Source organism: Spinacia oleracea, chromosome 4 (genome assembly GCF_020520425.1).
Source record: "Spinacia oleracea cultivar Varoflay chromosome 4, BTI_SOV_V1, whole genome shotgun sequence".
In the NCBI taxonomy this organism is placed as follows: Eukaryota; Viridiplantae; Streptophyta; class Magnoliopsida; order Caryophyllales; family Amaranthaceae; genus Spinacia; species Spinacia oleracea.
Genome location: NC_079490.1, coordinates 161,103,420 through 161,118,406, shown reverse-complemented (window position 1 = coordinate 161,118,406; position 14,987 = coordinate 161,103,420). Strand labels below are relative to the sequence as shown.

At 39.4% G+C, this 14,987-nt stretch overlaps 1 long non-coding RNA gene across 1 annotated transcript; it reads right to left on the bottom strand.

Moving 5' to 3' along the window:
• Positions 1-918: 918 nt before the first annotated feature.
• Positions 919-3,017, bottom strand: LOC110800166 (uncharacterized). Its single transcript, XR_002536558.2, has 4 exons — positions 2,946-3,017; positions 2,788-2,858; positions 2,625-2,693; positions 919-1,440 (listed from the first exon to the last, which is right to left on the bottom strand). It is a non-coding gene; the product is annotated as an uncharacterized lncRNA (long non-coding RNA).
• Positions 3,018-14,987: the final 11,970 nt, after the last annotated feature.

Genomic DNA, 14,987 nt, shown 5'->3' with positions numbered 1-14,987 from the left:
AAACGAACGTTTATTTTTCCTAGGCAAATAAGACTACTCCTATATGCCGCGGCATAAAACATGCCGCTTCCATTTTAAGACTGGGGAAAACCCCCCAAAAAACAACCATCGTTTTCTTAAAACGATTTATTTTTCCTAGGAAAATAGGACTACTCCTATATGCCGAGGCATAAAACATGCCGCTTCCATTTTAAGACGGGGGCGAACCCCCAAAGACAACCATCGTTTTCTTAAAACGAACGTTTATTTTTACAACGCAAATAGGACTACTCCTATGTGCCGCGGAATAATACATGCCGCTTCCATTTTAAGACGGGGGCAAACCCCCAAAAACAACCATCGTTTTCTTAAAACGAACGTTTATTTTTCCTAGGCAAATAGGACTACTCCTATATGCCGCGGCATAAACATGCCGCTTCCAATTTAAGACGGGGGAAAACCCCCAAAAACAACCATCGTTTTCTCAAAACAAACGTTTATTTTCCCTAGGCAAATAGGACTACTCCTATATGCCGCGGCATAAAACTTGCCGCTTCCATTTTAAGACGGGGGCAAACCCCCAAAAAACAACCATCGTTTTCTTAAAACGAACGTTTATTTTTCCTAGGAAAATAAGACTACTCCTATATGCCGCGGCATAAAAGATGCCGCTTCCATTTTAAGACAGGGGGCAAACCCCAAAAACAACCATCGTTTTCTTAAAACGACCGTTTATTTTTCCAAGGCAAATAGGACTACTCTTATAGGCCGCGACATAATACATGCCACTTCCATTTTAAGACGGGGGCAAACCCCCCAAAACAACCATCGTTTTCTTAAAACAAACGTTTATTTTTCCAAGGCAAATAGGATTACTCCTATACGCCGCTGCATAAAACATGACGCTACCAATTTTACGATGGGGGCAAACTCCCAACAGTCGTTGATTATTCCAACCTGCTGCGGCATATAACATGCCGCTACTATTCTAAGACGAGGGCAAATCCCCCAAGCAAATTGTTTTCCTTAAAACAGATCATTATTTTTCAAAGGCACACAGGACTACTCCTATCTGCCGTAGCATAAAACATGATGTAACAGTCTACATAATCAACTGCTATTTACGGCACAATTAGGTTCTAAGCGGAAGCTAAGCCAGCTGATTAGTGCACCATTACTGACTCACTAATCTTCCCTTAGGTGGACGATTAGTGGTCACATTAGCATCTTAAACAAAACAACACAGTTCAAAAGTTTTATTAGTTTTCTAGTGCCCTTATTACATATTACAGAGTTATGCAAAACCAAAATTAATTTACATATTAACATAATTTACTTGTCTATAGCAAAAGTGAACGCGTCCTCGCCGTAATAAAAGAAAACTTCATCCAAGGAACATAATCTTCACCCAAAGAACACGACAGACTACCTTCTAAGATTTTTCCTGCAACGGAGAAGAGTCTGCCCTTACCAGGACAGATTCAAAACAAAATAAACGATCAGCAAAAGCTGGTACACAAATTCCCATCATTCACATACATGCTATGAGGTTGATTATATAGAACAAATATTTGAATAACCAAATTCTTGTACGAACTTATTTTCACAATACCTTATTTTTCAACCAAAAATTTCAAAGGAAATCTTATCGCACGCAAATTCAAACTTGCTTCCACAAACATTTTAAAATTTATAGTTAAAACTTTTGTGAACGGGGGAGGAGCACACAGTAGAGAGGGGTCGATTGACCACAGTCTCTAGTAGTTTGAGGGTCGTCACCCTACCTCTTGACACATGCTTGCAAGAATTTTAGGACATGTCCCCACACAGATGTACATATGTACATTTACACATACACATTTACACACAATCCTCTCCCCGTCAAAACGTATTTGAAAAGAATTCATTTGCTTCAAGATCCTAAATGTTCACACACACTTTGAAACACATTCACTAAGATTTCACACCTTTATTTTAAATCAATTCCAACCAAGTCTGGAATTAACAAATTTAAAAATACACATGGTGATTCATAAGGAAAAGGAAAAAAAACAACTCCTTTCAAATTGTGCTTTTAGAAAATCTAGTTTGAAATAACCGCTTAAATACTTGGTTTCGAATTTTTGTTTGATTGATAGAACGTCAAGAATGTTAGTGAATATTTCATTGAAATCTCGTACTCAAATAATTGCTGTCAAAATTCACAAATTCTTTTCGAAACAAGAGCTTGAAATTTAAGATTTTTAGTTTAAGCGAAAACGAGCAATTTTCGAGGTTTTCGTGTAAATTTAAATCCTTTCTATTCAAAACTAATTAAACCCTAAGGGAACAGGTCAATACATGAATGTCTTGACTACAAAGGTTCCACGCCAAAATTTCTGTGATTCAACTGATTTAGTTTATAAAAGAAAATCACACAAGAGACTTTGCAATTGAAACTACGGTTCGTTTCGACAGATTCTGCTGGACTACCTACAAATCACGACTTGAGCAGTACCTAAAACCACTTAATAAACAGGAAAGCAAGTATATTTCATCACCAAGAACAACATGTAATTCACACAATTCGTTTCACCCAAAAATCATTCATAAATATCAAATAGCATAGCTTTTAAAAAGAAGCTTATGATGGTTGTTTTGTGTACCTTAATTGTGGGGTGATATCTCCTCAACTATGAACTCACGAATCAGGGATTTATTCACTAGCACTTTCCCTAGTTCAATACCAACATAATATAAGAATTTGACAAGAAAAATCCCAAGAATAAGGTACTAATTCAACCCAAGTTACAGCCCTAGCAGATTTACCTTAGCTGGTGGGTTAGGCTTCGGTTGGCTTGATTTTCCTTGGTTTTTCCACAAACGATTGCTTACCCAATCTGCACAAATAGGTAAAGAACAAATTCCTAAAGTTTCATGCAAAAATTCAGAAGGAAAAGAGACGAAAATTGGAGGTGAATCCTCACCTGGAACACGCCAGAACTGGCGAGACAGAAGGAGAGGAGGGAAGAGCTCTGGGCAGAGGGTTTCTGGACTCTTTTGGGGTGGAGAAAACTATAAGAGGTTTCTCTATATTTATAGAAAGGCTGGGTGTAGGTAGTTTTGTAATTTCTCATTCTTAGGGGGGTTAATTTGGTCATTTCCCAAGGTGGGTCTGCTGCAAAATGCTGCTGGAAGTATCTATGTTTAAGCTTGACTTAATGGGTGATTAGGAGGATATAATACCTTGATTAATACCCTAATATGTCACATGTATTCCCCAAATAGTTCCCATTATAATTAATTTCATTAACTAGGTCCTTGAATGCATTTTTCGGGAATCACCGCATTTTCCAAAATGTCAATATCAGAATTCCTAATATTGTTTTCAATTCTTCAATTTCTCATAAAATATTCTATCTAAATTTTTCTTATGACATTTCCTTATCAATTATACTTAGTTCATGACTTAAAAATTAATTCATCATTTCATAACACACGTCACAAACACATACACATAATTTATAGTTCACATAGTTGTTTGATAATTATCACACTTATCTTAACGAAAATCAAATTTATTCACCGGATTAATGAACAAATCCCGCTTTTAATCACATATTTGTGTTATTAAAAAAAAAGAGCTATTATAATCTACCCTCCTTAAGGAAGTTTCGTCCTCGAAACTTTATCGTACCTTAGAATAGTTGGGGGTATCGGAGTTTCATATCTGTTTCTTTTTCCCAGGTTGCCTCCTCAGTCCCATGGTTTGTCCATAGGACCTTAACCAATGGTATCGTTTGATTCCTTAATACTTTGTCCCTACGATCTAGAATTTGCAAAGGCCTTTCCTCATAGCTTAAGGTTTCATCGATTTGCAATGGCTCATAGGTTAATACATGTGATGGATCATAAATATATTTCCGCAGCTGCGACACATGGAATACGTTATGTACCTTTGACAGTTCAATAGGAAGAGCAAGTTCATAAGCCACCTCTCTGATTCTTCTCAAAATCTCATAAGGTCCAATGTATTTCGTGCTTAGTTTCCCACGCATTTCGAATCTTTTCACCCCCTTCGTGGGTGAAACTTTTAGGAATACCTTATCTCCTACCTCAAACTCAAGTTTCCTTCTTCGTAGATCAGCGTATTTCTTCTATAGATCCTGAGCTGCCTTCATTTTCTCCTGAATGGTACGCACTTGATCCATAGTCTCTTGAATCAGTTCTGGCCCAACCGGCACGTTTCGGCCTAGATCATCCCAACAAATTGGTGTTCGACACTTCCGACCATACATAGCCTCATAAGGAGCCATTTCTATACTGGAATGATAACTGTTGTTATATGAGAATTCTACTAATGCAAGTTTATCCTCCCATGTGCCTTGAAATTCTAGCACACATGATCGTAACATATCTTCAAGGGTTTGAGTTGTACGTTCTGTCTGACCATCGGTGGCCGGATGGAAAGCTGTGCTGAGGTTCAGTGTTGTACCAAAGGCTTCTTGCAACATCTGCCAAAAATGCGATAAGTACCGAGGATCCCTATCAGAAATGATTGTCTTGGGTACACCATGCAATCGGATGATATCTCTTACATATGCGTCAGCCAACTGCTTCTTACTCCATGTTTCCTTCATAGGTATAAATCGTGCAGTCTTCGTTAATCTATCCACGATTACCCATATAGAGTCATTACCCCTCCTTGTCTTAGGTAATCCAACTACGAAATCCATAGATATCGAGTCCCATTTCCACTCTGGTACTGGCAAAGATTGTAGCAGTCCTGGTGTCTTTCTCCGATCGAATTTCACCTTCTGACATGTGAGACACTTTGCTACGTGTCGAGACACGTCGCGTTTCAAGCCTTTCCACCAAAAGTAATTCTTAAGGTCTTGTATCATTTTGTCTCTTCCTGGATGAATTGAATAAGAACTGCTATGTGCTTCCTTTAAGATCTTGTCTTTTAACTCTACATCATCTGGTACGCACCAACGACCGTTGATTCTTATACTTCCATCTGCGTGCTGCTGAAATTCTTGTGTCTCTCCTTGCTCAATCTTTCTTCGTATTTCCTTTAAAAATTCATCATTTCCCTGCCTTTCTCGCACTTCCTCATACAAACTGGGTTGTACTGATATAGTACTTAAGAGATTGGGCATCTCCCCTTTCCTGATTATCTGCAGCTCCAGTCGCCTCATATCTTCGCAGAGCTCATGTGGTACTGATATTATTGAGTTTACTTCATGGTGAGGCCTTCTACTTAAAGCATCTGCTACCTTATTGGCTTTCCCTGGATGGTATTGAATGTCAATGTCGTAATCTTTGATCAATTCCAGCCATCTTCGTTGTCTCATGTTCATATCCTTCTGTGTAAATATGTATTTGAGACTTTTACGGTCAGTTTAAACCTTGCAGGTTACTCCATAAAGATAGTGCCTCCAGAGCTTAAGAGCAAATACCACAGCTGCTAATTCTAAGTCATGCACGGGGTAATTCTTCTCGTGTGGCCTTAGTTGTCTTGATGCATATGCAATCACCTTGTTATTTTGCATTAGTACACAACCTAATCCCTCTTGTGATGCATCGCTGTACACTTCGAATCCTTCTGTACCGGAAGGCAATGATAAGATTGGCGCACTCGTTAACCTTTTCTTCAATTCTTGGAACGCTTCCTCGCATTTCTCAGTCCACTGGAACCTCGTGGTTTTCTTAATCTAATTTGTAATTGGCAAGGCTATTTTAGAGAAATCTTCAACAAATCTTCGGTAATATCCTGCCAACCCCATAAAGCTCCTAACTTCAGATACATTTTTAGGTGCAGGCCATTGCTTAACTGCTTTTACCTTCTCTGGATCTACCGATATGCCTTCCTTGGTAATGACGTGCCCTAAAAACATCACCTTTTCCAGCCAAAAATCACATTTACTTAACTTAGCGTACAACTTTTCCTTCCTTAACACCTGTAGAACTTCTCGCAGATGTGCCTCATGCTCACTACGATTTTTAGAGTATATTAAAATATCATCTATGAAAATAACCACAAAATAATCCAGATATGGCTTAAAATATCTCTGCATTAAATCCATAAAGGCGGCTGGTGCATTGGTTAACCCGAATGGCATCACAATGAATTTGTAGTGTCCATATCGGGTACGAAATGCTGTCTTGGGTATGTCTTCGTCTACAATGCGCATCTGATGATACCCTGACCGGAGGTCTATTTTTGAAAATACTCCTGCGCCTTTTAACTTATCAAATAAGTCGTCAATCCTTGGTAACAGATATCTATTTCTTATGGTGATCTTGTTAATTTCACGGTAGTCGATGCATAACCTCATAGATCCATCTTTTTTCTTGACAAACAAAACCGGAGCTCCTCATGGTGACACACTAGGTCTGATATAGCCTTTTTGTAGTAAATCCTCCAATTGATTCTTCAGTTCTACCATCTCGGCCGGAGCCATTTGGTATGGCGCCTTGGAGATGGGAGTTGCGCCAGGTACTAAGTCTATGTGGAAATCTACCATTCGGTGTGGCGGTACCCCAGGAAAATCCTCCGGAAAGACGTCGGGAAACTCTTTCACTACCGGAATATCTTCTATCTTCGGAACATCCTTCTTGATTTCGACTACTTGACATAAATAGCCCGCACTTCTAGTCGACACTTTTTGTGTCATTCCCATTGTGACACCAAGGCCCGATTTTGGTTCTACTGCAACCTCCCGGTACAAGACATTCCCTTTTGCTGATGGCCTGATATTCACGGTTCGAGCATAACATTCTATTACTGCCTTATTCTTGCATAACCAATTCATCCCTAAAATCACATCATAAGTTCCGAAACTAAACGGTATCAAGTCAACGCTTAAGTCAACTCCTTCGATTCTAATCATACACCCTTTAAGGATGGAGTCACAATGGATTGAAGTTCCGTCAGGGATGCTTATGGTCAGATGGTAAGGGGTAGTACATGGTTTATGGTCACTATCTATCTTACTAATAAAAGCATAGGAAATGAACGAATGGGTTGCCTCCGAATCGAATAAAACATAAGCAGGTTTGGAACAAACATTAAATATTCCGGTGATTACATTACCTCCTTTCTCCAAGACCTCAGGTTCATCTGATTCCTCAGTCTTGATTGTAAACATCTTTGCCGGAGACTTCCCTTGAGAGCCAGACGGTCCACTCCTGAAGTTCTTTCCGACGTTGTTATTCCCGCCCTTCCATGGAAGTGCTCCGATTGGCTTTGAACTCCCTCCCGCATTACTTTCCTTGGATACCACTGGGCAATTCTTGATTATATGCCCAGTGCTCATACACTTAAAATAAATACTCTCCCCAGCACAATTTCTTCCATAATGATCCTTGTCATATTTTCGGCATTTCCAACTGATTCGTTGTCCTTCTTGTCCGCGGGATGGTTGTTTTGTTCCTGATTCACGTGCTTCGAACCTTGGCTTCTTAGAGCTTCCTTCTTTTTCTTTTCCCAGGTTCCTTCTCTTCTGATAGTCTTCATCCTTTTGTTCAATTCTCTCTTGTTCAAGAGCATTATCATAGAGTTCCTCTAAGGTCTTATAAGGTGCTACTCGTTTCTGATACTTAATATTTAGACCTTCAAAGAACTTCCTCATCATCATTTTATCCGTGCTCACAAAATCGGTAGCGAACCGGGACAGTTCCATAAACTTCGCAGCGTACTCGATCACACTCATCTTTCCTTGCTTTAAGTACAAGAATTCGCTCTCCTTTTTCCTTTGTAGCGCAGGCGGAAAGATTTTTCCTTCAGCTTTGCAATGAACATTTCCCAAGTAAAGTCGGGACGTTTAGCGGCCTCTTTTATGGGAGTCCACCACATGCTTGCCGCACCTTCAAGATAAAAGGATGCTAGCTTGACCTTCAGATTATCGGGGCAGTTTACCACATCGAGTAATTTGTCCATGTAAGCTAACTAGTCTTCAAATTTAACAGGATTTGCCTCACCATCGTAGCTGCGGGGCTTATGAGCAACTAATCTCTTGTAAAATTTTCCTTCGTCATCATTGTTGCCATTCTTGCTTTGTGATTCGAGGATAGCTAATAACCTTGCATTCATTTCTTTCAGTTCACGAATCTGTTCTTCGGGGGTCATATGTTGACTCCCTTGACCTTGTCTGGTTGTGTCCCGTTCATACGTGTTGGTCTGTTCCCTCGGAGTTGTCATTTCCTATTAATTTAATACTAAATTTTATTTTATACACAAGTTCCTTAATAGATTCTAATCTCATTAGTTAAAGCTTAAATCTTCATGAATATAAAACTAAAATTCACATTGTACACACAAATAAAAACATCTTACAAAGCTAAAACCGTCTCATTAACAGAGAGTTGCTTTTCGCAGTTACGTGCTCACATGTTATTCTCATTACATAATCATAGTTATGCTCTGTGCATAACTATTTTTTTTACAGATCAAGATACCTTATCACATAAACCGAAAAAAACAAAAAAACAAAACAAAAATACAACACTTGTCTTGGAACTCACATTCTAACATCCTCACTTATTCAGAACTCCTCGAGGCTTCCTAACTTTCACCCTATTCTGGCTTATTTAAGATTACATGGGTCATAATAATATCCACTATCATCGCTGCTGATTGGTGGTGTGTCAGGTACATAATCAGGCCCACATGTCTTGCAATTATCCTCAGGATCGGGTCCACCACTCCCACTCGAGGTGGATTCACTTACATAACTCGGGTTGGCCCTAGCTTCTCGCATCCGCGATTATTATCTCGCTTCTAACCTTGACCTCATTTTCTCCCAATAGGGATCATTGAGGTAAAACATACCTCTCTTCAACCGCTCCACAGTCTTCCTCATTTCTAACAGTACCTCGTCCACAGTACCCCTCCACCTCAAATCTTCTTTTCTAATTCTCTCGAATGGGGTATCACTATCATACAGTGCACTATTCACCAGGTATAGTCCTAACAACCTCCAGTGGGTACGTCCTCCTAAAAGTTAACCACGGTTCACTCCTAGGTAGGGTTTTGATGATAGTGTAAGCTTGTACTTCCTGTCGGGTGTATGGGTTGTGCCTTCCATACCCCATAGCCCTATTGCAATCTTTAATATGTCCTAGCACAGTTTCTGCATGCCCAAGTGCATCCTCTCCCCAAACATTGATTGCCTTGATTGTGTCTGGTTCTGCCATATAAGGGGAGTTTTCACTCACACTCTCATTCCAGCTGTCAGTCATCTACAATCACATATTATTCACAATATATTCAAATACACACATGAAAACTTATGCACATACAACGTTCCTATTCTATACTCTCGCGATTTGTAATATTCATATTTTCTTTTGAAATTTATATATATATATTTTATATATATATATATATATATATATATATATATATATATATATATATATATATATATATATATATATATATATATATATATATATATATATATATATATATATATATATATATATATATATATATATATATATATAATGTAAAGTAAGTGTTTATGCCAAATTTCGTATGGACGACCTTTGGTTGGGACATAGACGACTAGATAAAATAAAGTATGCAAATGACAGGAAATAAAGGGCAGAAAATAAAGAGAGACGAGACAAGAGATGGTGACGCGGAAAACCCGAAAGGGATAAAAACCGCGGGTGGCCATGAGTCCACCAATCTACTATGTTGCTGGCATAAAAAGCCCATTGAATATAAGTACAACGGATATCTCCACATATGTAAATGTGTATCTCGCAGTAATACATACGTATAATGTAATTAATATAGGAAATATGAGAAGAAGACCTAGATGGACTGCGGATCATTAGGGATATCTAATATGTTCACGGCAGTAGGTTAGATCATCGGATAAGATGTATTTAGCATAGATAAATAATAATGGATCATCGGAGTAGGTGATGCAATAGTGGTGATACATGGCGTAAGGCCTTAGTAGTGTGAGAAAGATAGACTACTGAGAAACTGAGAGTGAATGGGCTTAATAGAAAGAGAGGCAATGAATAAAAAATAGTAGTTGGATATATTTTGGTGGCATCATTAGTGGAATGAGGTAATATGATGAGATCCGAAATAGGAAGTGCCAAATTATCGTAGAAGGTTGGTCTTTATATAGGACTTTGGTGCGGCATTTGTTGAGGGAGTTCTGCTAGTAGTGCTCCTTGAATTTCTCAACCGATTCCTTGATCTCCTCCAACCGTTTGCTTGATCTTTGCTAACCTCTTTGACCTTGCCCAACAAGTCTTCCATGACTCAGCCATAACTGCTCCTCAAACATAGGAACAGACCGCGACATGTAAGGTACGAAACGATCCATAACAATAGCCCCCATTTTCCTAACTGTAGCGAGCCGGAAGTTAGAAAAATAATCTTCAAAGTCTGTCACCACGTTCATTTGCTGTCGATGCTAATCTGTCTCTATCTTTGGCCTGTCCGTCGTCTTCCGTACTTAACCTTGATCAATGACGTCGCCACTTGGTGTTACCCATGATTTCTGACAACAATTGACGTCGTCATGCGTATCTCAGTGTCTTCAGCTTAATTAGATGTCAACTTGACATCTTGTGAAAGAATCGTTTTTCTTAATGGGCGTAAGACAATAGAATATAGTTCTTAGAAACCTGTGCGAAAACATGGTGAGACATAACGTTAGTTAGGTATCTAACGTCATGGCCAACTTTTGTATCTTCGTCTGTTGTTTGATATTTGCGGGCGTCACGGCCAACCGTTGTACCTTAGTCCGTCGTTTGATGTTTACAAGCGTCATGGCCAACTGTTGTATCTTACTCTGTCGTCTGATGTTTACAGGCGTCATGGCCAACTGCTGTATCTTAGTCTGTCGTTTGATGTTTACGGGCGTCATGGCCAACTGTTGTATCTTAGTCAGTCGTCTGATATTCGTCTGATGTTTACAGGCGTCACGGCCAACTGTTGTATCTTAGCCGGTCGTCTGATGTTTACAGGCGTGCCTCTATTGTCTCTGTTGTATGACATCTATCATATGCAGGCGATATAAGCCTCTTCGTTTGTTCGTAGTCATGCGAAGAACTTTATAGAAGGAATTCGTGTCGAGCGGGCACAAGGTCGAATTATTTTAGTCAGATGTAATGTCGTGTGAGGGTAGGTAGTAGGCGACTAAGTTGAAGTTACAGGTGAATGAAGTGGGTGGTTCGAAGTAACCTTATGACGAATGTCAAGAAGAGTCGAAGGTTTATGAGGTTTCCTATAACATGAGGACAAGGGGTAAGATGTTTTTGACGGCACAGTCTATGGCAGAAGAGTTTAGCCTATGGGATTTTCAGAAGAGTAGTTTATGTAGGTTTCGAGCATTCTGGGTTGGCTTCATTTGTCTTCAGTGTTGAGGAGGAAAGACATGTGTTTTTGCTATTTTATATTTGGCGATTGGTTAGGCGTTTGGACCAGTGTCGGGGGTGCATTCACATCGTTAGCTTAAAATGTTGTTTACGCTGTCTCTATTGTTCGCTGTGGAATAGATGTCACTTGTAAGGTACTCAAAGAACGAAGTTATGTGCGCATAAATAGTACCTGGGTCGTTTGTAGATGTCGCGCTTAGAAGCGACATGTCATCGTTGGGATCCAATTAGTTTAAGGATCGTGACCTTGGAGGCGTCGTCGCTTGTATTTTATGGCGTCGTTCGTTGATGTCGTCTTCTGATGACGTCGTTCGCTGCTGTTGCCGTTGGTGATATCGTTAAGAAGTGATCTGTAGAAAATACAAAAGGTAGAGGTGGACGTTTGCTTGATGCGATGTTAGTGTTGGTTTTCAAACAAATAAGATGTTCAAAGCGACAGATGAGAAAAATTGAAATTGAACTTTAATCGCAATGTAGTGAAAAATGTAATTAACGCACGAAGTAAGTGTTAGATATTACTTAATATGGGCCCGTGTAATGAAATTACGTCGTGTTACTGAATGTCCTTTGATGACGACTCTTCAATCAACAACATTGTCCTGGCGTCGTGACACCTCTCGTCGCCGATCTTGTTTTCTTTCTTGGGAACATTGTTATCGCTTATACCGTTGCCGTCACATCTGGCGTTGTCCCGTCATGTTGAATGATATTGACACATCGTTGGTCTTGACATTGTCTAGTCCGACGTTGGTCGACTTATCGGTTGATCCTCGCAATGTGGCACAAGAAAGAACATATTCCTTATAATTTCTTAAGTGGACTTTTTCTTAACGCCTTTTGTAAAACCATTTGACAAACTTACATAACAATGTGTCGTAAGTTAAAATACATGTGAATATTACCTTTCTTGTTAATCGGTTGACGTCCTATCACTTGTCATCTTTAGGGAATCCAATGAATTTTCTTTATCCGCCTACTTTAACATGTGACAGTGTTTGAGCCTCCAATGTTTGTACGTTTCTCTTAGCGTCGTACCTGCTACCAAAATCTCACGACAAGATCACCATGAAAATAAATTGTATCACATCGTTAGTTAAATTTCGAAGTTGTAACAAGTATACTAAACTGAACAGGAGTATGTACTATCTTGCCCCCCTGTGGCGGCTTTAGGAAGATATTATGACTAAAGTCGGCCATAGATATGATGACGTTCGTTTATATTTGACGTCGTGCATGCGTGCCATCATGATGCAACCTCTAAACGGCATGTCAAGTCAAATTACCTCAAAACGATTTGATAAAATGGTTTAGTCATTAGAGAAATCGAGATATTCATGGTGTGATGAAATAATTTATTAGTTAACTTGATGACCGTTGAATACGAGACATATTAATACAAGAGAACAACAATGAACGAATTGAAATGAGAAAGTGTGTGAAAAATAGTTTAGAAGTTGCTCATGTGTCATCATGGTCATTGATGATGATTATTCGACATTCCGATTTCCTTAGCTTTCTCGGTAGTCTGGTGGCGTCGTGTCATCGGTCATTGCCATCTCGTGGCGTCGGGGCATACCGTCATGATCAAGGTAATCTGTTGTCATTAATATACATACTAACGCGTATAGTCGCGGCATGTCGTTAGTAAATGAAAAACAGTTATCACGGATGATATATGAGAAAATTTCAATAGGGTATGAGGTGTTAGTTTATAAAATTTTGACGTCACTAATAAATGAATTGAGTCACTCATACCATTAGATTGTGTTGATGACCCTCACGATCTGCGATGTATGTGGCAGCGACAATACGTGTATATTATAAATAAAAGATAACTTACTTCGAAAGTATGTTCGTACCTTTAGCCCCCATTGATATTCATGTATCAATCAACGATATGTTGGCGAACTTACGAAGAAATATATTGTTAAAATAAAGATGTTCGATAATTACTTCTACGTACCATGTTTAACGCCAAGAAACTTCTTGTCGTCATAGGGGTAACCAGAATGGTCGCGTCCTGATGTCGTGACTTGCTGTCGTGGCGTCATGTTGTGTCGTCGTGACCTCATGTCATGTCGTGACCTCGTGTAACACTATCACCAAAAAAAATGTTAGATATTTATTTCTATGTGTCATACTTGACGCCAAATGATTTCTTATCTTCTTATGTGGCTGATCGCGTCCTGCTGTCGCGACATGTTGTCGTAACAACGCGTTATGATGTGCTGGTGAAGAACTTGGTGATGAGGACATGGGAAAAGGACACGACGTTGGGTTTATGATGTCAAGTGGTTTGATGTTGGTGGGGGGTGAAAATATGATGACATGGAAAGTGTGATGGCGAAAGGTTAATTTTTTTAGAGGTGATTGTGTTGTAGGCTTGGCAATGTTGATGTGGGAAGTCACTTTGAGGCGTTACGTTTTTTGGGTCCGGTTGTGTGAATAGTCATTTGATGTCGAGCCCCCGATGTTACGTACCTGGCTAACATCTTGTCTACAACCACATTCTCATATGAAAAGTTTACTTTTATTGAAATCATAGCAAGCGACATCAACATGGTAATAATAATTCAGATACTTTCGAAAATTAAATCGCATCAAAAAGATCGTATAAAATTTAAATCAAATAAAGTATATATACTACATGCTCACGGCCTTCTAACGTTGGTCGCCTTCTTTACTCACGACCTTGCCAAGCGACACGTCAGTACCTGTAGACAAGACAATACCTTGTCACCTGCATTCTAACGTCGGTCGCCTGATGTACTCATGACCTAGCCAAGCGACACGTCAATACCTGTAGACAAGACAATACTTGGCGACACGACATGATCAAACGACAAGTGATAACGACGTTAGTACAAAAAGTGGGATAACAACGTATAGCATATATTTCAAAGTGCTTTTGGAAATTAAAACAAGCAAAGTATACTATATAAAAAGCAAATCAAGTAAAGTATACCATATGAAAATCAAATGAGATAGAGTATACTATATGCTCCCCTGTGGCGACTTCAGGACAACTACAAATTCTCCTATTTGATATTTGGACTGCAGTTAGCCACAAAATCTAGTATTGCCGATATTTTGTTGTTGAATCTCCATTTGTCGCCTTCGTTTGTGGAGACGTCGTCGACTGATGTGGAGGTGACATCGGACGAAACTATGTTGGTGTCATGTCATTGGTGGATGACGTCATGTGTTCGTATCTGTTTTAGTGACAACAAGGACTAGAAACAATATTAGTTTAAGTTAAAATCACTGGGGTTGAGTTTTATACCATACTTTTCGCGACGTCAAGTGATCAATCGTCTCGAGAGCTTGTCAAGGTACGAGCCAACTCATGTTGTATCTTGTTTGTGGTGACATCTGCATGATGGTCCCTGACGTCTAGACCGAAACCTGTCACGTATTCGAAAACGAGGCCAAAAGTTTAGACTTGAATATTATAAATATTAGTACCTATTTTCGATGTCGTCAAGCGTTGGTGTCGTTGTTGTCACGATATGCATCATCTAGGTTGAATTTGACCACTCCGACGCGTCACTTCTAGCGATGACACCTGCTGATGTCGACACCTGATCTAGCGACAACATGTACCCTGACGTCAT